The 27,203-nt window shown below is 39.6% G+C and overlaps 2 long non-coding RNA genes across 5 annotated transcripts in view; one reads left to right on the top strand and one right to left on the bottom strand.

Annotated features, from left to right (window-relative positions):
* LOC132534281 (uncharacterized) overlaps positions 1-1,558 on the top strand; it is a 12,903-nt gene extending 11,345 nt beyond the window's left edge. The window contains exon 3 of the long non-coding RNA XR_009546003.1: positions 1,380-1,558. This is a non-coding gene — a long non-coding RNA (uncharacterized LOC132534281). The remainder of the gene's footprint in view (positions 1-1,379) is intronic.
* The window catches only part of LOC132534282 (uncharacterized), a 194,095-nt gene that overhangs the window by 156,324 nt on the left and 10,568 nt on the right, over positions 1-27,203 (bottom strand). The gene's annotated exons all lie outside the window — the stretch shown is intronic.

Genomic DNA, 27,203 nt, shown 5'->3' with positions numbered 1-27,203 from the left:
GCCCCTACTTCCCCCAGTCCTGGAACCCTTGGATAGGGCCCACTTTCCCGTATGCCTCTCCCAATCCATACCAAATAATATTGCATCCGCCGATCACAACCTAACCAACGCAACAAATGCCACCTCAACATGCTTCACCTCAGACTGTGTCCAGAGACTTCACGTGTGGAATGACAACCCTTCAGCTTCATTACTCGGGTGAGACCTTTCCTTTTATAGTACACTCTAATTTCATCTCAGGTGGTTCACTTTCTAACAAAGTCCCATAACCTAGATATACACCAGTTTCTGTGAGAGAGAGCATATGTTCACACGTATCCATAAACTACTGCAAAATATATACCTGAAAGCAGAAGTACACTAGAGTGTGCAGTGAGTACCTCCCTAACACTTCCTCTCCACTATTCCAAACTTTTGGGTCCATGATTGCTCAACAATTTGTTTGGCTTCGTATGTTAACTCTCTTTTCAATCACCAGGTTCCAGATGCCACCAGGATGCTGGCCAGGCTTCCCTGGATTGAAGACCCCACCAATGTGTCCTGGAGCTCAGCTTCCCCAGAGACACACCCTACTAGGGAAAGAGATGCATTGGATCGAGCTTCTCGTGGTGCATCCCGTGAGTACCCATTCATTGGGGAAACTGACGATCCTTCCTAGCCAACTGAATCCACATGGATCCCAGTCACTTTCAAAGCCAGCAACAAGCAGCTCCTGACAGCTTTCAACCTGACCTGTTGACTGGCTATGGAAGAAGGGCAAACGCTAGAAGAAGAAGAAGGGAAAGAGAGAGGCAGACTGGGAGTATGGACCGACCAGTCAACGCCCATGTTTAGCGGGGAAGCAATTACAGAAGCCAGACCTTCTACCTTCTACAACCCTCAATGACCCTGGGTCCATGTTCCCAGAGAGATAGAGAATGGGAAAGCTATCAGGGGAGGGGGTGGGTTATGGAGATTGGGTGGTGGGAATTGTGTGGAGTTGTACCCCTCCTACCCTATGGTTTTGTTAATTAATCCTTTCTTAAATTAAAAAAATTAAAAAAAAAAAAAAAGAAAGAAACAGGCTGGGAGTATGGACCGACCTGCTAATGTCCATGTTCATTGGAGAAGCAATTACGGAAGCCAGACCTACCATCTTCTCTACCCCATAATGATCCTGGGTCCATGCTCCCAGAGGGATAAAGAATAAGAAAGTTGTCAGGTTCAGAAAAAAACAAACAAACTAGTATAGTCATGGGCCCTTTGGAATATAACTAAAATAGGCCTACTAACTATCTACAAAGCGGAGAACCCCCAACTCTTCATCTGGACTATTCCAGCCTTTAGGTTCATGATTAGTCAAGAATTTGTTTGGCTTTATATGTTAACTCTTCTTTCAGCCACCAGGTTGCTAGCATGATGCCAACCGAACTTCCTTGGGCAGATGACCCCACCAATGTGTCCTGGAGCTCTGCTTCCCCAGAGCCCTGCCCCACTATAGAAAGAGAGAGGCAGGCTGGGAATATATGACTTGTCAAAGCCCATGTTCAGCGGGGAAGCAATTACAGAAGCCAGACCCTCCACCTACTGCATCCCATAATAATCCTGGGTCCATACTCCCAGAGGGAATAAAGCTTCCAGTGGAGGGGATGGGATATGGAACTCTGGCGGTGGGGAATGTGTAGGACTTTACCTCTGTTATCCTATGGTTTTGTCAATATTTTCTATTTTTAGTTTATAAATAAATTAAATTAATAAAAAATAAATAAAAAGAAATAAGAGTGATCACATTGTCATGCTCTGGAAAGTTATCAAAACCGGTTTATTTCTTTATTTTATTTTTTTTGATAGGCTAGAGAATAATTGAGAGGGAGAGGAAAAGAGAGACATCTGTATCATTGCTTCATTTCTGCTGTACATTTCCCTATGCCAGTAAAGTCTAGGGGCTTGAATCTGGGCCTTTGCACATGGTAAAGTATGTGCTCAGCTAGGTATGCCAACCCCAGAGTTTGTTTGCACTTCAGACCTGAACCTAATTGTGTCAACTAGACGACAAATAAGTTCCAGCTTCACTAGTAAAAATATCTACAATGCATGAATGCAGATCACTGACTGCATTTCCTTAAGAATCAAAAAGTAAAAGTCCAGGCTAATATACCCCTCTATAATGAATATATAGTAAATTGAAAATTCTATAGAATCAGAAAAGGGATTCAGTCAGTATTGCAATGGACTGACTTAAATATTAAAATAAAGCCACTGTCATAAGTTAAATATTTTGTAAATCAATTAGCTTCACCACAGGGCCCAGTGAGGGTGTTTAATCTATCTAAAGGTTGCTTAATATTCTCTCACAAGCAAATCAGAGACAGAGACTTCATGGATCAACTTGAGCACAAGCCAGCCAATAGGAAAATATCTTGAGTACATGATCTTCTTAGAGTCATTCAAACATTTTCCATTTGCAATAGAAACTTTAGCATCAAAGTAAAATATTTCCATTATTTTGCATTATTGCATTAAAGTGAGTTCATGAACATAGGAGTACATTTATCTTGTTCCCATGTCCTTAAAAGGTGCTCCATATATTTGCTGAATCAATGAATGAATGAATTAATGAATTAACTAATTTTTAATTAATGTTCCCCTAACTCTAATTTGAATGTAACAATGCATATGATGATTTCTTGATTTATTAAGAATACCATTTTAGGGAGTCAGGAGGTAGCACAGCGGGTTAAGCACAGGTGGCAAAGCATAAGGACCAGCCTAAGGATCCTGGTTCAAGCACCCGGCTTCCCACTTGCAAGAGAGTCGCTTCACAGGTGGTGAAGCAGGTCTGCAGGTGTTTGACTTTCTCTCCTCTCTGTCTTCCCCTCCTCTCTCCATTTCTCTCCATCCTATCCAACAACAATGACATCAATAATACCTACAATAATAAAACAAGGGCAACAAAAGGGAATAAATAAATATTTTTTAAAAGAATACCATTTAAAATTAGAATATATAAAATGAAGTATAACCTTACAAGAGACAATGAAGACAATTAAATATATAAAAAATTCTTTTCACTTCTGCATTGATTTTTCCTGTCATTCAATATATATATAAGTGAGGACAGACTTTGCAGTTGCAGAAGAGAGTGCCTTCCATTTGCTAGATCTCAAGATTCGTAGCTTTCAGTCTTCCACAGATTTTATTCTCTGTACCATGAAGAGATTAAGGATACCAATATTATAAATAACAAGTGTAACCATTTCCATGGAGGTGACTTTCCTTTGAGCAATTTACAATAGCAACCAAGAACTCATGTGGTTTGGTAGCCCAAACTTGCCTTGAAACATCCACCAGACATAATATGGAACTGACCTCCTTTACTGCCAGTCTCATTCCCTTCCAACAATAAACTCAAGAGTAGCCTTTAAGCAGGCATTCTCAGCAATACCCCCCTAACAACCTAATTCTCTTCCTGTATGAAAGTAAAAGCATCAGTTCCACAACATTTAAAAGTAATTACATACCAAAATCATTATAACTAGTAGTTTTCTCCTCTCTTTCCCCTAGAATATAGTATAAAAAGCTTAACAAGTCTTGAAACAAAGCCGAATCCTAATTTACTTTCCATAATTTTTCCTTCAATCCTAATAGTTGCCTGATTCTTATTCAAATATTTTATAAGCAACTACAACCAAATATGCCACTTTGGATTCTCTTACTAAAAACTAAATGAAGCATCAACGGAACCAAAGCAAAATTAGTCCACAAACAATGGATGTAGAGACCAATGAGCAGGCTTCAAAGCATCAGAATGCCTTTAGACCAAGAATTTGCATGCTGTCCATTTTTCTCTTCTGCAAAAATAAATCCCCTAGTTCAAAGTGTAATAGAAGAAATGCCATTTGAGACTCTGCCAGTAGTACAAACAATTGCCATTTCTATAATGCTGTCTTCTCCCTTCTCCCCTGACATGCAAGAGACTAAGGCAGTAAGCAGGATGTATCCAGCTGGGTTCCCTGTAAAGACACCTCTCTGTCTATAATCAAACTCAACACAAACAGGCTTTTGCTTCAGGGACATCAAACATGAAGAGACTGCTGTTCTGCCGGAAATAAATAAGCAGACATCAAAGATTTGCAGAACTTTTGATTGGGAAACTTTCTCATTCTTTTCACACAGCAGACACTGTAGTACTGACCTGCCGTGTAGCTAGAATTGAGCACATAGGCTTTTATTTTTGCCTTTGGGTCTTATGCTCCACTGACATCCACCAATCAATTTGGACACTGTAAGGAAAAAAATATATAGGAGGCTATGGACCTTTGCATGAATTTGAGTTTTAAATCAGAAACCTTAGTCAGATAAAAAACAAATGTTGTCAGTTACCATTTCATTCAAGAGTAAGTTTTTAATTTCTTGTAGGAATTGAAAAATAGCTATTGCCTAATCAAAAGTTATTTTGCTCTAATCAAATATTGTCGTGCCAGGAGGTGGTGCACTTGGTTGAATGCACACATTATCATGCACAGGAACTTGGGTTTGATTTCCCAGTCAACATGGGCAGGGGGAGGATGCTTTAAGACTGGTGAAACATTGCTGCAGGTGTCTCTTGTTCTCTCTATCTCGATCTCGGCCTCCCCCTCCCCTCTCAATGTATCCTGACAAATGCAAGAAAAAAATAAAAGTTATCAACAGTTAATAAATAAATAAAACACATGAAATATCAAGGCAAAATTCCACTTCCCTAAGGCTATCATTTTATGTACTGCCACCAAAAAAAGGCTTTTGGGATAAAGGGGAACAATCTTGCCTTATGCCTTCTCCTTTTTTTTTTTTTTTTCCCTCCAGGGTTATTGCTGGGCTCGGTGCCTGCACCATGGATCCACCGCTCCTGGAGGCCATTCCCCCGTCCCCTTTTGTTGCCCTTGTTGTTGTAGCCTCTTTGTGGTTATTATTATTGCCATTGTTGATGTTGTTCATTGTTGGCTAGGACAGAGAGAAATGGAGAGAGGAGGGGAAGACAGAGAGGGGGAGAGAAAGACAGACCTGCTTCACCACTTGTGAAGTGATTCCCCTGCAGGTGGGGAGCCGGGGGCCAGAACCGGGATCCTCACGCCAGTCCCTGCGCTTTGCGCCACATGCGCTTAACCCACTGCACCACCGCCCGACCCCTATCCTTTTAACCATTAACTGTGAAGAGTTCATCAATAGGTAATCAAACTTTAAAACTACAGAAGAATGAAAATGCTTAAACACATTAGGTCCACACAGGTGAGTTCCCAGTTGAAGTCTCTTGGATAAAGATCCATTAAAATTCTAAACTGTCAAATCACTCTTTGGCAATGAAAAACCCACCCAGAAAATGAAGAACTTCAATAATGTATGTAATTTGGCCAAGCATCACCTTACTGTTCCAATTTCCATTTTGCTTTTTGTGCCTGGTAGATTTCCTTTCCATCTTCACTTGACCTCACCTAACAAAGCAGCAAAAATGGGGGAGAGGATAAATTGTAGCTTGTTTTTTGAAAGCTATGACTTGAAGAATGGCACTTATAGGGGCGAGACTGCTGAAAAAGTTTCTATCATTTGGCGCAAAGCTCAAGGACACACGCAAGGATTCTGGTTCAAGCCCCAGGCTCCCCACCTGCAGTGGGGGGGTGGGGTGGGGCGGGGGTCGCTTCACAGGCGGTGAAGCAGGTCTGCAGGTGTCTGTCTTTCTCTCCCCCTCTCTGTCTTCCCCTCCTCTCTCCATTTCTCTCTGTCCTATCCAACAACAGCAGCAACAGTGGAAATAGGATGGCCACCAGAAATGGATTCATAGTGGAGACACTGAACCCCAGTGATAAACCTAGGAGCAATAAATAAATTAATTAGGGTTAACGCGCGTGGCACAAAGTGCAAGGACTGGCATAAGGATCCTGGTTCAAACCCCCAGCTCCCCACCTACAGGGGAGTCGCTTCACAGGCGGTGAAGCAGGTCTGCAGGTGTCTTTCTCTCCCCCTCTCTGTCTTCCCCTCCTCTCTCCATTTCTCTCTGTCCTATCTAACAACAATGACATCAATAACAACAATAATTGCAACAAGAATAAAAAATAAAAAAAACAACAAGGGAAACAAAAGGGAAAACTAAATTTAAAAATTACAAAAAGATAAATTAATTAATAAACTTTGATTACCTGATTGTTCCTAAAATGTATGCTCATGATTCTGTGTTTACCTGGTACCTTCCACCATATCTATAGTTCTAACAGCTAGAAGACATAGATAGAGAAAGTCGTAATGATCGTCCCCAGTACCAGCTAACCTACCAACTCAGAGAGGAGTCTAGATCTCACCTCCAGAATTCTCATCTTTTGACTCATACAGGAAAAGTACTTGTGAAATTATCACAGTGAATAGGGGTATTATTTACAGCGATGTCTGCACAATTTCAAAACACCGAGTTCAAAGGCAAGTTATAAAGTAGAGGAAAAATCCCATCCAAAGCATGTTAGTTGTTTGAGGCTATGTAAGGACAACTTGTCCGATTTCACCACTTTTCAGTCAGTTATGCTACTGTGCAGACAGCAACGCAATTTGTGATTTAAAACTAGGTTCTGGGGCTGAGAGGGGAGTGTTTTTAGGGGTTGAATTCATGATTTAACATGCAAGGCCCTGGATTTCATCCCAGGAACTGCACATGAATAGAACAGTGCTCTCTGGTCCCTTTCAGTGTTTACATGTCCTCTGTCTCTGTCTCTCTCTGTCTCTCCCCCACCCCACACACATTTTAACAAGGGCCAGCTTCTGAAACCAGAATTCTATAGTGCAAATTCCATCTTTAATCCTCAGTAGTTGGAAAACCCTGAGCCACTCTCTTTATGTCTCTAAAATGCTGCTCTGCGTCTGTAGTGAGATGCTGGCAATAGGACCAACTTCACAGGGTTGTTGTGGATATAAATTAAGATGCTGCACCAGGCCGTGTGTGTGATTCAAGTTTGAGCCCAGTCCCCAGCGCATTAGGGGAAATTTTGGTGCTGCGGTCTCTTTCTCTGGCTCTTTATTCCTGTCTCTATCAAAATAAATTTAAAAAGAGCTTAGCTGCACAAAAAACCACAAGACACCATCAGTAATATAACATGTTATTTTTAGATAATATTTTAAGAATATATTTAATATAGTTAGAATTACATACACACTAATATCTATTTAGAATTACATGTATACTGTATAGCATAGATGACTGAAAGTGGGTATACCTATATATATTTTGCATATGCATTTAACATTTATTTATTTTAGCCTCCAGGGTTATCTCTGGGGCTCAGTGCCTGCACTATGAATCCACTGCTCCTGGGGGTCATTTTTTTTTCATTTTTGTTGCCCTTGTTGTTCATTGTTGCTATTATTATTGTTGTTATTGCTGTTGTTGTTGTATATGACAGATAGAAATGGAGAGAGGAAGGAAAGACAGAGAGGAGAGAAAGACAGACAACTGCAGACCTGCTTCATTGCTTGTGAAGCGAACCCCCTGCAGGTGGGGAGCCCGGGGCTTGAACAGGGATCCTTACCTCCATCCCTGCACTTTGCACCAGGTGCATTTAACCTACTGCGCTACTACTGGGCCCCTATTTATTTATTTTTTACCAGAGCACTGCTCAGGTCTGGCTTGTGGTGATGCAGGAGATTGAATTTGGGACTTGGCCTCAAGCATGAGAATCTCTTTGCATAACCATTATGCTATCTACCCCACCCAACCTTTTTATAAGTTTAATAATTAATTAATTGATTACAGGAAAAACTGGAGAGGGAGGAATGAGTTAGGGAGAGAGAGAGGGAGAAAGGGGGAGGGAGAGAGGGAGATGGGGAGGGAGAGAGGGGGAGAGGGGGAGGGGGAGAGGGGGAGAGGGAGGGGGAGAGGGGGAGGGAGGGGGAGGGGGAGAGGGGGAGGGGAGGGGGAGGGGGAGACGGGGAGGGGGGAGGGGAGGGGGAGGGTAGGGTAGGGGGAGGGGAGAGGGGGAGGGAGGGGGGAGAGGGGGAGGGTAGGGGAGGGGGAGGGGGGGGAGGGGGAGGGGGAGGGGGAGGGGGAGAGGGAGAGGGAGAGGGAGAGGGAGAGGGAGACTTGTAGTTTCACCACTTGTTAAGCCCACCCCTTTGCAGGTGGGGACCAAGGAGGTTAACTCTGAGTCCTTGCACATGGTAATATGTGAACCCCAGAAGTTGTTTCTAGCCAGTTTCTAGATGGGTGTGTTAATTAGAAGCCTGCCCTTAAGCTAAAACTTTTGTATTAAGCAGGTGTTTTTACTTTAACCCAGGTGCCAATCAGTTCTGCTAAACTGACCCTGAGGCACTGAGGCTGAGCGCAAGAAGGCATGCACTCAGTTCCTATGATTGCTACAAAGTTAGATGTTTCAGTGGCCTGTCTCCCAGGTTCAGGTGTTCAAAGTTCAAGTGTTCAATGTAGGTTTTAAACCCCTCCTACAAAACAAAAGTGAACCTCCTTATATATATTTTCTCTTATAAGTTGTATGTCTTCATCAATAAAGTCTAATGTGTTATATTGTGCAGTCTTGAAACAGGTTTTTGTGGATGACTTGTGGAATTTGTAGATTATGCTTGAATTGTTCGAAGACCAATTCTATAAACTTAGAATAATCAAGATAAACAAATCTTCAGTTCCCCTCTGTAGGTCTAATTTTACTTTATTTATCAATATTATCAAGATAAACTAGATCAACCATTTAGTTCATTCACATTCTATCTTCTCTAGGCTAGTGTTCCTGCAGTCAAGCATAAATTTTTCAAGAACCAAAATAAGAATTAGGGCCAGGGAGACAACACGATCAGATATGCAACAGACTCTCATGCCTGAGGCACCAGAGGTCTCAGGTTTGATCAGCTGAGCACTGGTCTGGTTAAAAAATATTTAAAGCCTCCACACCTATGGACTTCCAATTTTGACAAGGGGGCCCAAACTATTAAGTGGAGAAGGGAAAGTCTCTTCAACAAATGATGTTGGAAAAATTGGGTTGAAACATGCAAATGAATGAAACAGCCACTACATCACACACAAGAATTAGACACAAAAGTAAATTCCAAATGTATCAATGACTCGGATGTTAGACCAGAAACCATCAACTACCTAGAAGAAATCACTGGCAGAACTCTTTTCTATTTAAGTTGTATAGGCATCTTCAATGGCTCAAGTCCATTTGCAAGGAAGATTAAAACAAAAATAAACCAATGGGACTACACCAAATTAAAAAGCTTCTGCACAGAAAAAGAAACCACCACTCAAACACAGACTCCTCACAGAACTGGAGAAAACCTTTTCAGGCCATACATAAGACAAAAGGCTAATAACCAAAATATACAAATAGCTCACCAAACTCAGCAACAACAAATGACCCCATCCTAAAATGGGAAGAAGATATGAACAGAATATTCTTCAAAGAAGAGACCCCAAAGGCCACAGACATTAGGAGAAATGCTCCAAATCACTGATTGACAGATAAATGCAAATAAAGACAACAATGAGATATACCACTTCACCCCTGTGAGAATGTCGTACATCGGAAATGATAATAACAACAAATAATAAAGAGGTTGAGGTTGCAGGGGTCAAGGATACAACCCCTATGGAGAGCAGTCTAGAGAATTCTCAGAAGGCTAAAAATGGACCTACCCTCTGACCTCACAATTAAACCATTAATCCTCCCAGTTAAAAAAATAAAATAAAACAAATGTTTAAAAATTAAAGTAAGGGTTTAGGGTGAAGATACACATATTTCACTGGGTTCACCAAAAACCTCAGCAGGGAAGGCACATGCTTTGCCATGCATGTGACCCAGGTTTAAGTATGGATCCAGTTGCACTGAGGGAAGCTTTAATGCTGAGATCTCTCTCTCTCTCTCTCTCTCTCTCTCTGGCTGTTTCTATCTAAAAACACTGACTGGAGGTGGTGAGAACCAGGCATTTGCATGACCAAAGAGGGGAAGAAAATGTCACTGACAATAATGCTTAATGATCAGCCTTGTACTCACTAATATGCACTGGAGACTTCAGTAAGCTGTACCATTAGAAGGACCTAGGTAGTTACTGTACACTCATAGTGTTGTAGAGGAATCACTACAACAATTCTTAAATAAAAGCAACTAACTTAAATATTCTACCCTGACTAGGGCTCTGAAAACTACTAAGTGATAGGAAGACGCACTCAAAAATATTCTTATAGTCATGATTTAGTGATATTTTAAAAAATATTTGTATTAGTGATTTAATAATGATTGACAAGATTATGGGACAAGAGGGGTACAAATCCCACCACGAGAGTTCCATATCCCCTCCTCTCCGTTGGAAATTTCCTTATTCTTTATCCCTCAGGGAGTATAGACCAAAGAACTTTATAGGGTGCCAGAAAGTAGGAGGTCTGGCTTTTGTAATTGTAATTCTCTACTAGACGTGGGTGTTGGCAGGTCAATCCATACCCCCAGCCTGTTTCTATCTTTCCTTAGTCTGGTAGGGCTCTGGGTAGGCGGAGTTCCAGGACACATTGGTGAGGTCGCCTGCCCAGGGAAGTCAGGTTGGTGTCATGGCAACTTGGTGGCTGAAAAGCATTAAGATGTAAGGCAAAACAAAGTGTTTAATAATCAGGAACTTAAACGTGAAAGCATAACAGATGAAATTTGGGGTCTTCATGTTGGAAGGAGGTAGGAGGTCTATTTTAGGTATATTCTAAGGGGACCATGACTTTATTCATTTTTGACTGAGCCCAATGGGTAGCATGCAGGTGGGCTAGGAGTATTTTCTGGGAAGATGGTTTCAGAGCTGAGGATAGGACTAGAAAACTGGATCAGGGCAGAGTAGCTCCCAAATGTAGGAAAAGTATATAAATACCATTAACTTTAAATACCATCGATCTGATCTCAGACCCACTTTTATTAGTGATTTAATCTCGATTTACAAAATCACAAGATAACAGAGGGAGGTCTAATTCCACACCCTTCCCGTCACCAGAGTTCTATGTCCTCATTCCTCCACTGGAAACTGCACCAGCTCTCCCAGACCCGGGCTGAGCACCTCTTCTATAACTATCTATCTATACTTATGTAAATGTGTCTACCTCCTCAATGGCCTTGCCTTCTCTTCCCTTCTAAGCCTAGGTGACACTTTTTGATGGCACTGTCCTTGATCAGGTCAGTGGTGCACGCACTGGATTTCAGAATTGATCTGAATTGATCAACAACATACCTCAAAGACACAGGAGTGCTCAGTTCATTTCTTAGCATAGCCATATTTTTAGTAGGTAGATATTTAGCAGGTAGATATTCCCAAGGTCTATAGCATGGTAACATTTCCCAGGCACTGAATCAGATATTGTCAAATGAAGCAGACAGAGCCTGCTAATCCATTAGGTCTGCATAAAGCACTTTCTATATAACATGTGAATGCTGATTTTCCTCTTGGAAAACCCCTTAGAAATTTCAAAAGATTGAGTGGTTCAAGAATCCTCCCTCTAGTCACTGTCTGGTTGTATCCGACAGCCAACCCCTTACTGACACAAGAGTGATTACCAGTAAATCTCTAATTGTAATTATTCACCAACACTTCCTAGACCTTAGCTACTCTTCTTTGTATCATCAGACTCTTTGAAGTTCTGTGAGGGTGAATCTCTAATACAGATGAAAGACTTCTCTATAGGTTTGTGAAACACACTCAGGAGGCAGAGGAGCTCCTAGAGCTATCTGGCACTCACTTCTTTGTTTTGTAGGTGGCATGTAAACCACAGTGTTTTCAGCTCTAAATCAAGGAGAGGGAAGCAGTCTCACTTGCCTCTGTGACTAGAATTCAGGGTCTGACTCATTTGAGTGCCTACAAATACTGAGCAGTGACACTGGAGTCCTAATGTCACAGCCAACAACAGCAATAACAAAATCACTTGATCAAACTAAAAGGAGCCAAAAATACACACCCAATCGACTGGTCTGAGAGCAAAGGTAACATCCCCCAGAGCAGAAAAACAACTTTTGTTCAATAGAAATCACACATCCACAAATAGAAAGCATGCTAGAGGAAGGCTATAAGACTGGTTAAGTGTGGCGATAAATGTTTTATCACTATGCGTGATTTACTTATCCAAAACACTTTTCAGGACCTTGAATTTGGAGAAATTTCCTAGTGGCTTTGGAATCTCAGCTTAATCATTTTCATACTGAAGTTTCTTCACTCCCACCAAAGTCAAAATGAGTTCCCATATTGTGTTGCCAACAATTATTTACTTCTTCAACTACAAATAACTATTTATGAGAATATCGGCTTAATTATTAGTCTCAACTGCTAGGTTTAACTTTCAGGAAGCAGGACAGTGACTATTTTGCTCCTATAATATTTATTTATAATACTTATTTATTGACTAAGCAGTATTTTTTTATTTTTTATTTTTTATTTTTTATTTTTTGCCTCCAGGGTTATTGCTGGGGCTCGGTGCCTGCACCATGAATCCACTGCTCCTGGAGGCCATTTCCCCCCCCCCCTTTTGTTGCCCTTGTTGTTGTAGCCTTGTTGTGGTTATTATTGTTGTTATTGATGTCGTTGGTTGTTGGATAGGACAGAGAGAAATGGAGAGAGGAGGGGAAGACAGAGAGGGGGAGAGAAAGACAGACACCTGCAGACCTGCTTCACCACCTGTGAAACAACTCCCCTGTAGGTGGGGAGCCAGGGGCTGGAACCAGGATCCTTATGCCGGTCCTTGCGCTTTGTGCCACATGCGCTTAACCCGCTGTGCTACCTCCTGACCCCCCACTAAGCAGTATTTAAGAACTGAATGTTAAGATTGACAAATCTGAGAACCAAGAATATCAGACTGAGGTCCGACTTAAAATAGCAACTATTTCAATTTCTAGTCCGATAGTGGAATCTTTTCTTTTCTTTTCTTTTTAAAGATTTTATTTATGAGAAAGACAGGAAAAGAGATAAAGAACCAGACATCACTCTGACACATGTGCTGCCGGGGATCAAACTAGGGACCTCATGCTTGAGGGTCCAAAGCTTTGCCACTGCGCCACCTCCCGGACCACGGTGGAATCCTTTCTTAACATTCCTCACTGATTATCACTTGGTTGTCACATAAGTAAATATTGTGACAGGTCAATAAATAAATACTAAGACACTGTCTTGGACTATTCACCACTTAATGGAAAGAATCCTATCAAATATCTTCCATAACTTCTTCTTTTTTAAAGATTTTATTTATTTATGACTGAGGAAGACAAGAGTAGAGAGAAATAACCAGACAATACTCTAATACATGTGCTGCCGGGAATGGGACCTCCTGCTTGAGAGTCCAGTGTTTTATCCATTGCACCATCTCCTGAAGCACATAGCTTCTTTTTTAAAAGAAATATTTTATTTATTTATTAGCTTGTTCATTTAGTGCAAGAGAGATACAGAGATAAAGACACGGGATTATTGTTCATCTCTGGTTGTTGGTGGTTCTGGGGACTGAACCTGGTACCTGGGAGCCTCAGGTATGAGAGTCTTTTGCAGAACCATTATTCCATCTCACCGGCCCCACTCCTATAATGTGTATGCATGTGTCATGTTTCAGTTTCAGAAGTAATCAAAAATAAGTTGAGTGCCCCCTTCTAGACAAAAGCACTTGAAATATGGCAGAGCAGCACCACAACAGAGCTCTGGCCTCTATCTCTGTCTCTCTACTTCTCTCTCTCATTAAAATAAAATAAATAAAATATTTAAAAAATATATGGCAGAGCAGCGACAACGCCTTCATCCCTCCAGGCTCAAGGCCTTGGGTCGACCGGTCTCATCTCTGTTTTCTCTGCTGTTTCTTGTTTGTTTTGGTTTTGCTTCTCATTGTCATTATCCCCTGACTGTGTTCCAGTTTGACCAGGTCCCACCAAACTCCACATGCGGTTTGACCCAAAATACTGGAGAAAGTACTATCTCCTTTGATTTTTAGACTTCATAATTGTAATAATAGTGTCATTTCACATTACGCCATCAGCAGTAGCCTTACCAGTCTTACGAATACGACTGGGCTCAGTATCTTCTTAGTAAAGCTATGATATGTCCTGAAAGTCTCTGAGTTACTTTGCCTTGCTACATATGTGTCAACACTTACTTAATTATGATTATCTTTAGGGAGATGATAGAGTATATATAGACGTATCTTGAGTCTGTCCCATAACAAACGTAAAGGATATTATCATCTTCCTCTCCATTCCCTTCTGGCTATTTTCATTTGCCTGCATACACTCCAAGCAAAACCAGTTATTTCTTTTTCTTTATGTTTAATGATCACTAAAAACTGTTCAGGCCTACAAAATCATTTTAGGAGCTAGGAAGCAGCTGGAGTGGGGATGGGACCCAGGTGCCCTATGGCAGAGTGAGATGGTATTTTGGTGTGGGGGAAGCATGCTGACATCTATCATGGGAGGGATGTGAAAATGTAGCCTTGTGAAAACAGTCTTGTGAAACATCCCTTCTACTAAAAGAAAGAAAGAAAGAAAGAAAGAAAGAAAGAAAGAAAGAAAGAAAGAAAGAAAGAAAGAAAGAAAAAAGAAAGATAAAAAACATTGCCTCACTTTGCAAAAGAAAGCAATGAGGTTCTCCTTTCAATGGTGACAACTTTTACATTTTTATTTTTATTTTAAAACTTTATCGTTGTTTAATAGGACAGAGAGAAATTGGAAAGGTAACAGGAGGACAAGAGGTAGAGAGAGGGAGAGAGCTGTAGCGCTCTTTCACTGCTCAGTAAGCATTTCCTGTGGAGGTAGAGAGAGAGAGAGACAGTTGCAGTGCTGTTTCACTGCTCAGTAAGCATTTCCTGTGGAGGTAGAGAGAGGGAGAGAGCTGCAGCACTGTTTCACTGCTCAGTAAGCATTTCCTGTGGAGGTAGAGAGAGAGAGAGAGAGCTGCAGTGCTGTTTCACTGCTCAGTAAGCATTTCCTGTGGAGGTAGAGAGAGAGAGAGAGAGCTGCAGTGCTGTTTCACTGCTCAGTAAGCATTTCCTGTGCATGCGGGAACCAGGAGCTTGAACCAGGCCCTGCGCATGGTGACATGTGCACTCAGCCTGCTGTGTCAACACCTGGCCCCACCACCTGCACTCAGAAGGCGCATTCAAGAAGAGTGCAGTGCAGTGCAGTGTCTGTGAATGATGCATCCTTAGGTTTATACATCTTTAAGTTAAAATCTATTTAACTTAAATTTCAAAACTTCTCTTTAAGAAACAACTTAAATGAGTGATTCTGCTTATAGTGCTGTGCTTTTTTTAAATTAATTTTCTTAAAGAATGTATTTATTTATTCATGAGAAAGATAGGAGCAGAGAGAGAACCAGACATCACTCTGGTACATGTGCTGCCGGGGATTGAACTCAGGACCTCATGCTTGAGAGTCCAATGCTTCATCCACTGCATGACCTCCCGGACCACATACTGTGCTTATTTTTTTTTTTTCTTAAAGAAATTAAAAAGGCTATTTGTTTCAGCCTTTACCTAGGAATATATTTATTGCTATCTTAAATTTTGCAAAATCGAAGTGAAAATACCTTAAGTTTCAGACGGCAAAGTCTATGAGAGAAACACATTTTGTTGTTTGTTTATTTATCTTTCTTCCTAAGAAGAAGAGACTTTTATTTTTCTAAGCGAAGTGCTGAATGTGAAACCAAAACATCAGCAGGTAATAATAATCTTGCTTTCATGAAAGAGCAGTCAAGAAAAACACATTCATTTTCCTTCTTCCAAGGCTTCTAGCAGTTATAGTCAGATATCTTAGCAATGTTCACACTTTTAATGATGATTAAATAAGTAATTGTTTCATTAGTCTTAATCTTGAGGTTTACTGTAATCTAGGTTTCATGAATAAGCATACTAATTTGTCTGACTGATTTCCTTCTAGCAGTAATTTCAGTTAATAAGTATGATAAAGGAATGCACAGAAAAGGTAACATTCCTAGAATTACTAGTTAAAGTTATGAATATAAAAATATGCAATTTCCTAAATGGAGAAGGCTGAAAAATAATAGAGGAGCAAAGATGTAATAAATTTGCATAGTGATATTAAACAAACCTGATATATCATGCATAGTGCATTCGCTTTAATTCAAATTTGCTGATGTCTCACATAAAAAGTCCTACTATGGGGGGTCGGGCGGTGGCGCAGTGGGTTAAGCACACATGGCTGAAGGATCCCCAGTTAGAGTCCAGGCTCTCCACCTGCAGGGGAGTCACTTCACAGGCGGTGAAGTGGGACTGCAGGTGTCTTTCTCTTCCTCTCCTCTCTCCATTTCTCTCTGTCCTATCCAACAACGATGGCATCAACAACAACAATAATAACCACAATAAGGCTATAACAACAAGGGCAACAAAAGAGGGGAAAATGGCCTCCAGGAGCAGTGGATTCGTGGTGGAGGCACTGAGCCCCAGCAACAACCCTGGAAGAAAAAAAAAAGCCCTACTATAGTCTCATGTTCCATATTGTAGGGCCTCTCATCAAATTTCTCTGGCAAGAAAATTAAAAATTATTCCATACTCGATATGATCTTACTTTCTAGAGAAAAAAATCATTATTTTATGGACTTCTAGATCTGATGAAAACCAATTTGTACAGAGCACACACACAAAACCCAATGTAGTTTCCTGTTGAACATATACTCATCTCAGTTATATTTACAAAGGTATGGTTCAGTGAGAAAAGGAAAATGAACAAAGTCAAAATTTGCATGAATTATTTATGTTAAAGGGTTTCTTCTACTTAGGATTCATAATACACTTTATCTTATTTTACAACAGAAAGATAAATTATGGCTCAATTTACTAAAATAATTATAATCATAATCACATCTGCTCTTGAAGACTGTCAAATATCTCTAGAGTGCACTGCATACATTTCTTTTACAAGATTCGCTCTTTTATAAGTCAATTAGACAATTTCACAGTATCATTGTACAACTCTTCTGCGTGGCACATTGTTTGTGCAGAAAATTCCCTTTAATAGCTCTATTCTTCAAACAGATGTTCATTTAAATTTCCCACAGATTTTAGTTGAAGAACAATTAGTACACTTATCCTACTATATGGTCACCTTCCTTAGAATTTTGGAGAAGCTCTAGAGATATTTTTTGGGCACCATAATGTCATCAACAATTTTTAAGGAAGAAAAAAAAAAAACATCCTTTTACAAATGCCTCACACCAATATCCAAGGATCGTAGAGTGAATTATGGCTATTTAAAGTCACTTTGGTGATCCTATACGAAGTCAATAAAGTTCTTTTCTCAAAAATCACGGACAAATTTAAAAACGTCACACTTCTTCACTCACTTTACTTATTGCAGTTTTTACTTATACCTTGAAACATACTGAATTCATTAGACATTACAGTACAATGACAGATTAAATAGGAGTGGATGCCAGCCCCTTTAAATTTATTAGCGAGACAACTGAATCGGGGATTCCTATTTTCATTGTTATAAATAGCTGAATCTTACTTAAACATTTTAGAGAAAGGAGATACCATCTAGCACGTATTTTGAAAAAGGAATTTTCCTCCCTGCTTGGCTCAAATCAAGCTTTACAAGGCTTGACTCTTTGGCCAGGTTTGCTTTCTGCAAAGCATTCAATGCATTTATTTCCTCTTAGTCTCTCAGTCTTAGAGACTTAATGTGGTGAGTCAGTTGTGAGCTGGAGAGATGTTACATCTCATGTGAAGGAGGGCGCTCTACCTAACTTTTGTGAATAACAGCATTTCAGTGAATTCAGGATATTAATCTTTTACACTTGTTTTAGAAAACAGTGGCAGTGGTCCAGGAGGTAGCGCAATGGATAAAGCACTGGATTCTCAAGCATAAGGTCCCATGTACCAGAGTGATAGCTGATTCTTTCTCTCTCTCCTCTTATCTTTCTCATTGATAAATAAATAAAATCTTTAAAAAAAATGGTGGCACCAAAAACACATATTGCTCATGCTTTTGAACATGGATTGAGGAATTAAGAACACCTGTCTACAACTTTGAAAGTATGGAACAGAGAGAGAGAGAGAGAGAGAGAGAGAGAGAGAGAGCTCAGGACTAAAGCTCAGAAGTTGCATACCTGAAACCCCAGAAGTCCAAGGTTCAATCCCAGCACCACCATATTCCAGAACTGAACAGTGCTCTGGCCTCACACTTCTCTCTCATAAAAGTAACAAAGCATTTTACAAAGAAAGCATACTACACATTCTCTTGACTAAAATACAGTGTTGAAAACAATGAGGGAACTGCGTACTTTCATAGGCATTTTCTACTTCTTTTAATTAGAATCGGTTCCTAAGAGGCTAAGAATATCTGAAACATTAAATCACTACTAGGAATTTAAACTAAGCTCACAAAAACTTCATTTTAGGTTTAAAATATATAAACTATTAATTATTGGAATGCTTTAGAACAACTGCACCATTAACTCCCTCCCTCCTCAGTTAATACAGCAGGGATTAAGCAACGGGTTTTTAATTGTGTATTTACCTAGACCTTCTAAGTCTCTAGAGAGAAATAACTTCTAACAACATTTTGGAGTAGACTTACGAGATGCCATCTTGGGAATGAAGGTTTCTGGGATGATTAAGATCCTTTGTTGTACAGAGAAGACATTTCTCTCTGCCATGTGAATGCCGTGCACCCTCAGTGAACGGAGGTATACAGAGCATATGTGACAAATTGCCTGCAGGGAAGCAACCCAATCACTGAAAAGGAATTTATCAGGGCATTGCAGAAAGTAGCAAGAACTTGAAAATGACCTAAAATGTTCACCTGAGTATGGTTTTTCTGAATTGTATTTTGATATATCTATATTTGGGGACACTAAAAATAGCAAGTTTTTTTTTTTCTTATTAGCACTAACGGGCCATTACAAAGCAAAATCTTCTTTAATGATTTTTGAGGCCAGAGCTTCCTTTTGACATAGGTGGTATCAGAAATTAGATCCAGTGACTCATTCATACACGTCTGACATTATCACTGAGCCACTTCCCTGATCACTGAACTATAAAATCTTAAAGAAAAAAAAAAAAGTAAGGAAATGTCTACTACTGACTCACCTGTTTATAGGTATGCTTGCTATACAGACTAATCCACCTGATTCTTACTGCAGATCACCCACATTAAGAAGAAATGTGAGACCTCCAGTGTCTCTGTCATGACTAACTCCAGTCTAATAAAGCCTATACTTGATTTACCAGCCTTGTCTGGCTTCTTTTTGTTCAATGCTAATTTACGACTTTCATTCATATTTCCGTATTTATTCATAGTTCATTTATTTTCCTATCTGTAACTGTATAGTCTATATTTGTAGACTCATATAGATACCTCATGTCTGTGTCTGGATAGCCTTTCTTTCTTTTTTTTTAAGCAGCTGTTCTGTTCTTTTTTAAATTTTATTATTCCCTTTTGTTGCCCTTGTTGTTTTATTGTTGTAGTTATTATAGTTGATGTCGTCGTTGTTGGATAGGACAGAGAGAAATGGTGAGAGGAGGTAAAGACAGAGAAGGGGAGAGAAAGACAGACACCTGCAGACCTGCTTCACCACCTGTGAAGCGACTCTTTTGCAGGTGGGAAGCCAGGGGCTTGAACCAGGATACTTAGGCTGGTCCTTGTGCTTTGCGCCACATGCGCTTAACCTGCTGCACTACTGCCCAACTCCCAGTCTTTCATTTTATAAACATAGAATTTATTTAGTAATTCTCCTGTCGATTAATATTTAAGATATGACTTCAAAAATACTGTTACAAAGGAGGTTCAAGCCTAGTGTCACCACCTTGAGAACATTTTCTACCTTATTTATTTATTTATTTATTTATTTATTTATTTATTTATTTATTAACACTTTCTATCTTAAAAGTCACCCTGGAGTAGCAAAGTCCCAATAATGACCAGAAAGAAAAAAAGAAAGATGATAATACTGCTATGAATATAACTGTCATATCATTGACTTCTCTGTGTTAGTTCGCGCTGCAATAATAAGGACAAACTCCGTTAAAATTAGACTTGTATATATTATATCGCATATTATACTTAAATCATAGGGATTTACATATTACTGTGCTATACTTACTTCTTCAAATGATGTTTTCCAGAAACAGTTACAATTTGGTACTACTATGAATCTTTCCCTTAATAGATTTTGTATTTATTATTTTAAAGTATATCTACATAAGTATATTTGGCTATTGGTTTTATTTTTTGTACTATTCTGAGGTGAGTTCTGGTATCAAGGCTATTCTGGCTTCATATCTTTATTAAGAAGTACTCCTCTGGACAAAGGAACCCTCCTGCACTGCTGGTGGGAATGTCAATTGGTTCAACCCCTGTGGAGAACAGTCTGGAGAACTCTCAGAAGGCTAGAAGTGGACCTACCTCATGACCCTGCAATCACTCTCCTGGGGATATATCCTAAAGGAACCCAACATACCCATCAACAAGATTTGTGTATACCTATGTTCATAGCACATAATTTGTAATAGCCAAAACCAGGAAGCAACTCAGGTGTCCAACAACAGATGAATGGCTGAGCAAGTTGTGGTCTATATACACAATGGAATACTACTCAGCTATTAAAAATGGTGAATGCACCTTCTTTACCCCATCTTGGATGGAGCTTGAAGATATCATGTTAAGTGAGATAAGTCAAAAACAGAAGGATGAATATGGGATGATCTCATTTACAGACAGACAGAAGTTGAAAAACAAGATCAAAAGGGAAAACACTAAGCAGAACTTGGACTGGGTTCGGTGTGTTTGTACCAAAGTAAAAGTCTCTGGAGTGAGAAGGAGGGTTCATGTCCTGGAACATGATGGCAGAGGAGGACCTAGAGGGGGCTGTATTTTTATGTGGAAATGTTATACATGTACAAACTATTATATTTTACTGTTGACTGTAAACCATTAATCACCCAATAGAGAAATAAAAAATTAAAAATACTCCTCTTTCTTTATATTAAGTCTCCAACTATTAAACTATTATATTGTTTAATGATGTAAAATGGTTTGCAGAGACTTATGGAGGCTTTGCTATGAGGTAGAAGCCATTTGAGATTTCTCTTTTGATAAACTAGGAAAAAAACAATGAAAAATCACCTGAAAACTCAATAAAATACAACCAGGATTTCTTCAGAAACCCACTAAGCCACAGTTACCAAGTTGCTGATGCTTTGATTTCAGCCTGAAGTCCCTGGGCAGGTGACCTCACTAATATGTCCCATAACTTCACCTCGCCAGAGCTCTACCCTACTAGGTAAATATAGACACAGGCTGGGGGTATGAATCCACCTGCAAATATCCATGTCCAGCAGAGAAGCAATTACAGAAATCAGAACTCCTATTTTCTGAGCCCCATAAAAAATTTTTTTTTGTCCCATACTCCCAGAAGTGGAGAAATGTTAGGAGAAGATGACCAGAGGGCTCTGAATTCCAATTCCATCAGGACATGGAGAGAGAAGAGAAAAAGAAACAAAAAATCCAAAAACCTTGGAAGTAGTAGATATGACTTAGAAAGGAAGAGAAGGCAGGACCACAGAACAATGGGCAGATATAAATACAAATATAGATTAGATATAGATATAGATAGTTATGGAGGTAATAGTCAACCCATATCTGTGATGTTGGAGGGGATGGGGACACAGAACTCTGATGGTGGGAAGGGTGTGGAATTATATACCTGTTACCTTTTAATTTTTAAAATCACTAATAAAAAAAATAAACTCCCCAAAAAGTGATCTGCAAGACTGTAACACCACAGGGGTAAACTTCTACACCAAGATGCTGTGCCTCAGCGTGCCCTCGTCTGGCTCCCCGACCTCAGTGATAACCACGGCAGTCCTCAGAAAGTCTTAGAAACAGCTTGGCTAAGAAAGAAAGTTCCCCCTCTGTACTGTATAATGTGTTTTATAAAATCACACTTGGAACTTTTAAGAGACATTTGAGAGAATGCTATTGATTTTGGAGTTTTCTTGGGCAGTTTTCTTAACTACATGATCAAATTAATACATGATCTTATCTCCTTTGGTAAGCTGTATTTCATGAATTTTTTCCAGTTTTGCCTATATACTGTACATGTCTAAAATCTTCTCAATCTTCTCTTTTGAATGTTTTTAGTATCTATATTATCGACTACTTCTTTATTTTAAAAACTGTTCTCATTTATTTAATATTGGATAGTGGCAGAGAGAAATTGAGAGGGGAGGGAGCAATAGAGAGGGAGAGAGACCTAGACAGCTGCAGCCCTGCTTCACCACTCCTGACGCTTTCCCCCTGCAGGTAGGGACCTGGGGCTTGAACTGGGCGCTTGTGCACTGTAATTTGAGCGCTTAACCAGGTTCAACTACTTATTTATAGACTTTTTTAAATGAGATAGGAGAGGGAGAGTGTCATATGACAGGAAAAAGAGACAAATCTGGGCACCGCTCTGATATGTGCAGTGGTGTGAAACGTGAGGCATGAAAGACTAATGCTCTACCAGTTGAACTATTTTTTTTTTTATCTCTAATATTAACACGTTTATTTTTTCTTTTTTCCTCTGGGTCAGTTTTGTTAAAGATTTATCAATTTCATCATGTTTTTTATAAATCAAATGATATTTGGCTTGTGAATCTTGCTATTTCTACCTTGTTGAGCTGACTTCTGATCTTTTTCAAATTTCTCTCTTCCTTTTTTTTTTTTTTTAGTTTTGATTTGCTCTCTTTTATGATCTTAAGTTTTATGGTCTTATAATGCATGTTCAAGCTTCTTATAATTATTGCCTTTGTTTTGTATAAATTGTTGTGTTAGATTTTAGCTAGAAAATTTTAACTACAGAAATATGGATGATGCTAATATCAAGCACCTTTATTAAAGCTGACATTTCATTGAGCTACGTGACAAAATCTGTCATATCCAGGCCTGGAGACACAATATATGAGGAGATACATATTTCACCTTATAGATGAAATCATATTAATAGAGGCATCACAGACAATAGTCACATAAGAAAATCGATAAGATGATGCCCTTTACAGACTATGTTTTGAGAGCCAATTATTTGACAATTGTAAAATGGTTGTGCTTTTCATTTTTTTACATTAAGAAGTACCAGGATGAATACTAGCTTGACAAAAGAAAAAAAACATATCTAACACTGATAATTATGCTCAAAATAGATCTACATCAAGGCGAGGTTATTAAAAGATAAAAGATGGAGCCAGGTGGTGGCACACCATGTTGAGTGCACACATTACAATGTGCAAGGACCTGGGTTCAAGTCCCTCCCCCCCCCCCCCCCCCCGCAGGAGGAAAGCTTTGCAAGTGGTGAGGTAGTGCTGCAGGTTTCTCTCTTTCTTTCTTCCTCTCTGTCTCCCCCTTCCCTCTCAGTTTCTCATTATCTCTATCCAATAAATAAAGAAAGATTAAAAAACAAATTAAAAAGATAAAAGACAATGGAAGGCGGGGAGTAAGTTGCAAGGTGTATATGATACAGAGGACTATGGTGGGGGATACTGGAACTTTGATGGTGGGTGAGGTGTAGTGACACCGTTTGAATCAAGGTGAAATTGAATTTCTAAACTATTTACAGTCTTACAAACCATGGTTTCCTCAAAATCAAATACATTTTAGTAAAGAAAAGAAAATGGGTCTGTATTTTACAAAGGAGCCAACTACAGCTCACAAAGATAAAACACACACATACACGTTTATAAGCAATGGATGTATGGAGTCTAGAGGTACCATCTTCTTTCCACTCTCTCAACACTGTTTCAAAAAGTGAAGCATTCTTTGAAAGGGTTCCTTGTTTCATCCTATTATATTCTATGATCATTCACTTATATTTCATTACATTCTATGACATAAAGGTTTATGAATAACCAAGCCAACAACTTAAGTGAAAGTTCTAACAATTTAATTGGTCTCTTGGTAGTAAGACAGTCAAGGGTAGATCTTCAAAATTGGAATAGTAGAATATAATACCTGGAGGCCACTCATAATTTTATTGACCTCTATTATTTATAGATTGGTCAAAAAGTAGGATGAGAAATAAACATGTAGACGATGTATGTAAGATAACAAAAAGATAATAAACAAAACACAAGGCATATGCCTTGAAGAGCAACTACATCTTCATAGAAATGCCACATTATAGAAATAGGCATTTCTTGCAGTCTCAAGATTAAAAATATTGTCAAATGCAGTTTTTCCCTTCCCTCTTTGCCTAAATAGTTTGTTGTTTCAAGTTCCTCTTTATGCATTCCCTGAGAAAAGCCTCAAGCACACACAAAAGACACTGGACGGGCTCCATCTACAAACAAACTCCTAGCAGGAATCTCAGCTCCTCTGTTGTCTGTCTCCCTTTGTTTCACTGCTCTGGGCAGACAGCAGACAGCAGAAGAGATCGAACAAAGAAATCCCAGGGACCAGACTGTTCAAAGGATATTTTTGGGCCTGTGAATTTTCTAATCCTGTGACTTTGGCTTTAAAATTGAGAAGGCCTAGAGGAGCACCACACTGATGCAGGAGGGTGGAGATGGGATAACAGTGGAACTGAAGCAGGACTTTCTGCAGTCTCCTAAGAGGGAGCCGAGAAAGGCCTCCACTGGGAGAGACATTTGTGAAGAGAATGAACTCCGAGCTGCTTTTCCATCTACTTATTCTGACAAATCACGCTAGTTGGTCAAAACCCAGCTAAAGCTCTGATCTTCTTAGTTTCAGTGGTGAAGGCTGTTTGAAAACCATCAACCTGACACAAGAACTGTGCCTAATTAACACTCTCCTAATATCCTAGCAAATAACAAACCTGCTGTGGGGAAAAAATGTGTTCACACTTCCTTATCAAATTAAGGCCAAAAAATGCTCCTAATTAGCTAAAATCAATTAATGTGACAGCAAAATGAATGTATTTATACCGCCAGCTAAAGGTACAGTCTGAACGGTGTCTAGTAGATAAAGAAACAGCTGGAGATTGGACTGAGTGGATTTTATTAATAATAGCCAAAATCTGATAGATATTTATAGAACAATGAATATCTTAGGGCACTACAAAATTTGTGTGAATAATTAACAGTGATCACTAACTTTGGGTACTTATTGACAAGCAGATATATAAATGCACATGTACTTGAAAATCAAAATGGTTCTTTCTTTTTGTTTATTTTTTTTATTACTTATTGACTAAAGACAAAAATTGAGAAGGAAGGATAATATATATATATGAGAGAGAGAGAGAGAGAGAGCGACCTGCAGCACTGCTTTGCCACTCATGAAGCTTTCCCCCTTCAGGTGGAGAGCGGGGTTTGAACCAGGGTCCTTGGTGCACTGTAATGTGAGCACTTCACCAGGTGAGGCACTCCCTAGTTCCCTGAAAGGCACTTCCTTATGAGGTCATTACTTTCACTGTGGAGTTTCCATGGCAAGCAACTCTTTAGTAAACTTCTTGTTTACGGACAATCCTTAGCGCAAAACCTGAGATACTGAAAGGACAATAAATAAATAAAAATAAATAATAAAGTGATACTGGCCAGGTAATTCTGGTTAGGGGATGCATGAATTACCCTGTTGCCATTTCTCCCCAGCTACATATAGTAGGTTGAATACTGGGCAAGTTGGGGGGTGGGGGGCTTAAGAGAACTACATTATTGACAATAAAATACGTGGTGATAAGCATTGTGACAAGGAGCGTAATGTGATCCCAAACAACAGTGATTCATGTACAATGACCTTCTATTCTAGACGCAAGTGCTTTCCCTTCCTTCCTTCCTTCCTTCCTTCCTTCCTTCCTTCCTTCCTTCTTTCCTTCCTTTCTTTCCTTTTAGCAGACATTTGTGAAGCAGTATAACAAAGGCCAGCACCTTCTCTGACTAGAGCTGATGCTCACTGAAATCATCAGAAATTCTGCCAGGACAGTGGGCACCATGGAAGCAGGTTCTCCCGCTATGTGGGGAATGGTATGTGTGTTTACTTAATGAGGTGTCTGGAGGCCTCTACTGGTCTTTAGGAAAATATCAACTGAGAGAGAACAATGATCTTGAAAGGATTCCAAACAGATGGATTATGTGATAGATCCAAAAATCTCCTGTCTACAGATTTTTCTCTTGTTTAAGCCATTTTTTAGTCTGTGCTGAATACTGGTTTATAAGGTTGTAATATTACAGAGTATGGTTCCACAGCACGCTCACCCACTGGCTGTTATTTTAAATCCCTCATTACTGGAAAGGCAACTAGCACCATTTCCCAATAGCTCCATTCCTGTGACCACAAAACACCTTGTTTTCTCTTTTCAGGCAAGTGTCACCCTATTCCAGCCATCTTAGCTGCACTCTTATCAGTCTGAGGATTGTTATTTTTCTCACTCTCCGTCACTTTACAACACATCCATCGGAACTCCCCATTCTCCCGGGGATTAGAGCAGCTTTTACTTACAGCCAGCTGTGTGCTCCCTCCCCCCTTTCAGTAATGGCAGCGCAGCTTTGTCATAAATTAAGTGTCCATGTCAGATGGGGTGGGGGTGGCTTTTGTTTCCTATCTGTTATATTAACGCTGTGGTAATAGCAACAAACTCATAAATAACAGTGAGGAGTTGTCAGCAGAAGAAATGGGTGGGAGACAAAAAAATTTGGAACTGACAGACCCAGACCGCAGAGTGATCATAATATTATTTCTAAGGCATATAGGGGGAAAGGGTGATGATTACCATTAATTGTGACTTTGTTATGTATATTTTTAGAGAGAGAGAGAGAGAAAGGCAGGCCACAGCACCAACGCTTCCTCCATTCCTCCAATGTAGTGAGGGCTGGGCTCAAACCTGGTTCACACATAGGATAAAGCAGCACACTGTTCCAAGCGTGATCTTTCACTGGGCTGGTATCCCACTTAAAAAAAAATAATTCTATTTATTTATTTATTCCCTTTTATTGCCCTTGTTGTTTTAGTATCACACTTTTTAAAAAAGAAATTCTTTCAAAATGCCAACAATAAGATTGATTTACATCCCCATTCAGCAGCTTATGAAATTCTTTCTACTGTGGATAGTGTAAAACACCAATATTCCACCACTGGAAGTAGAGCACAGAGTAAAGGGAAACTGTGTCAAGTCACTCAGGCAGAAATCTTAATGTATATGTAAACATCTATGTACTTCAAAATTGTGCGCAGGCTCACTCTTGAAATACAGGCAAGAAAGATAATTTTTGTTGATGATTTTATCAAATCTCTACATGTCCTAGGGATATTTTCCAA

This window comes from Erinaceus europaeus, chromosome 18 (assembly GCF_950295315.1).
Source record: "Erinaceus europaeus chromosome 18, mEriEur2.1, whole genome shotgun sequence".
Taxonomy (NCBI): domain Eukaryota; kingdom Metazoa; phylum Chordata; class Mammalia; order Eulipotyphla; family Erinaceidae; genus Erinaceus; species Erinaceus europaeus.
The sequence above is the reverse complement of the archived record's forward strand: the minus strand, read 5'-3'. Positions and strand labels throughout refer to the sequence as shown.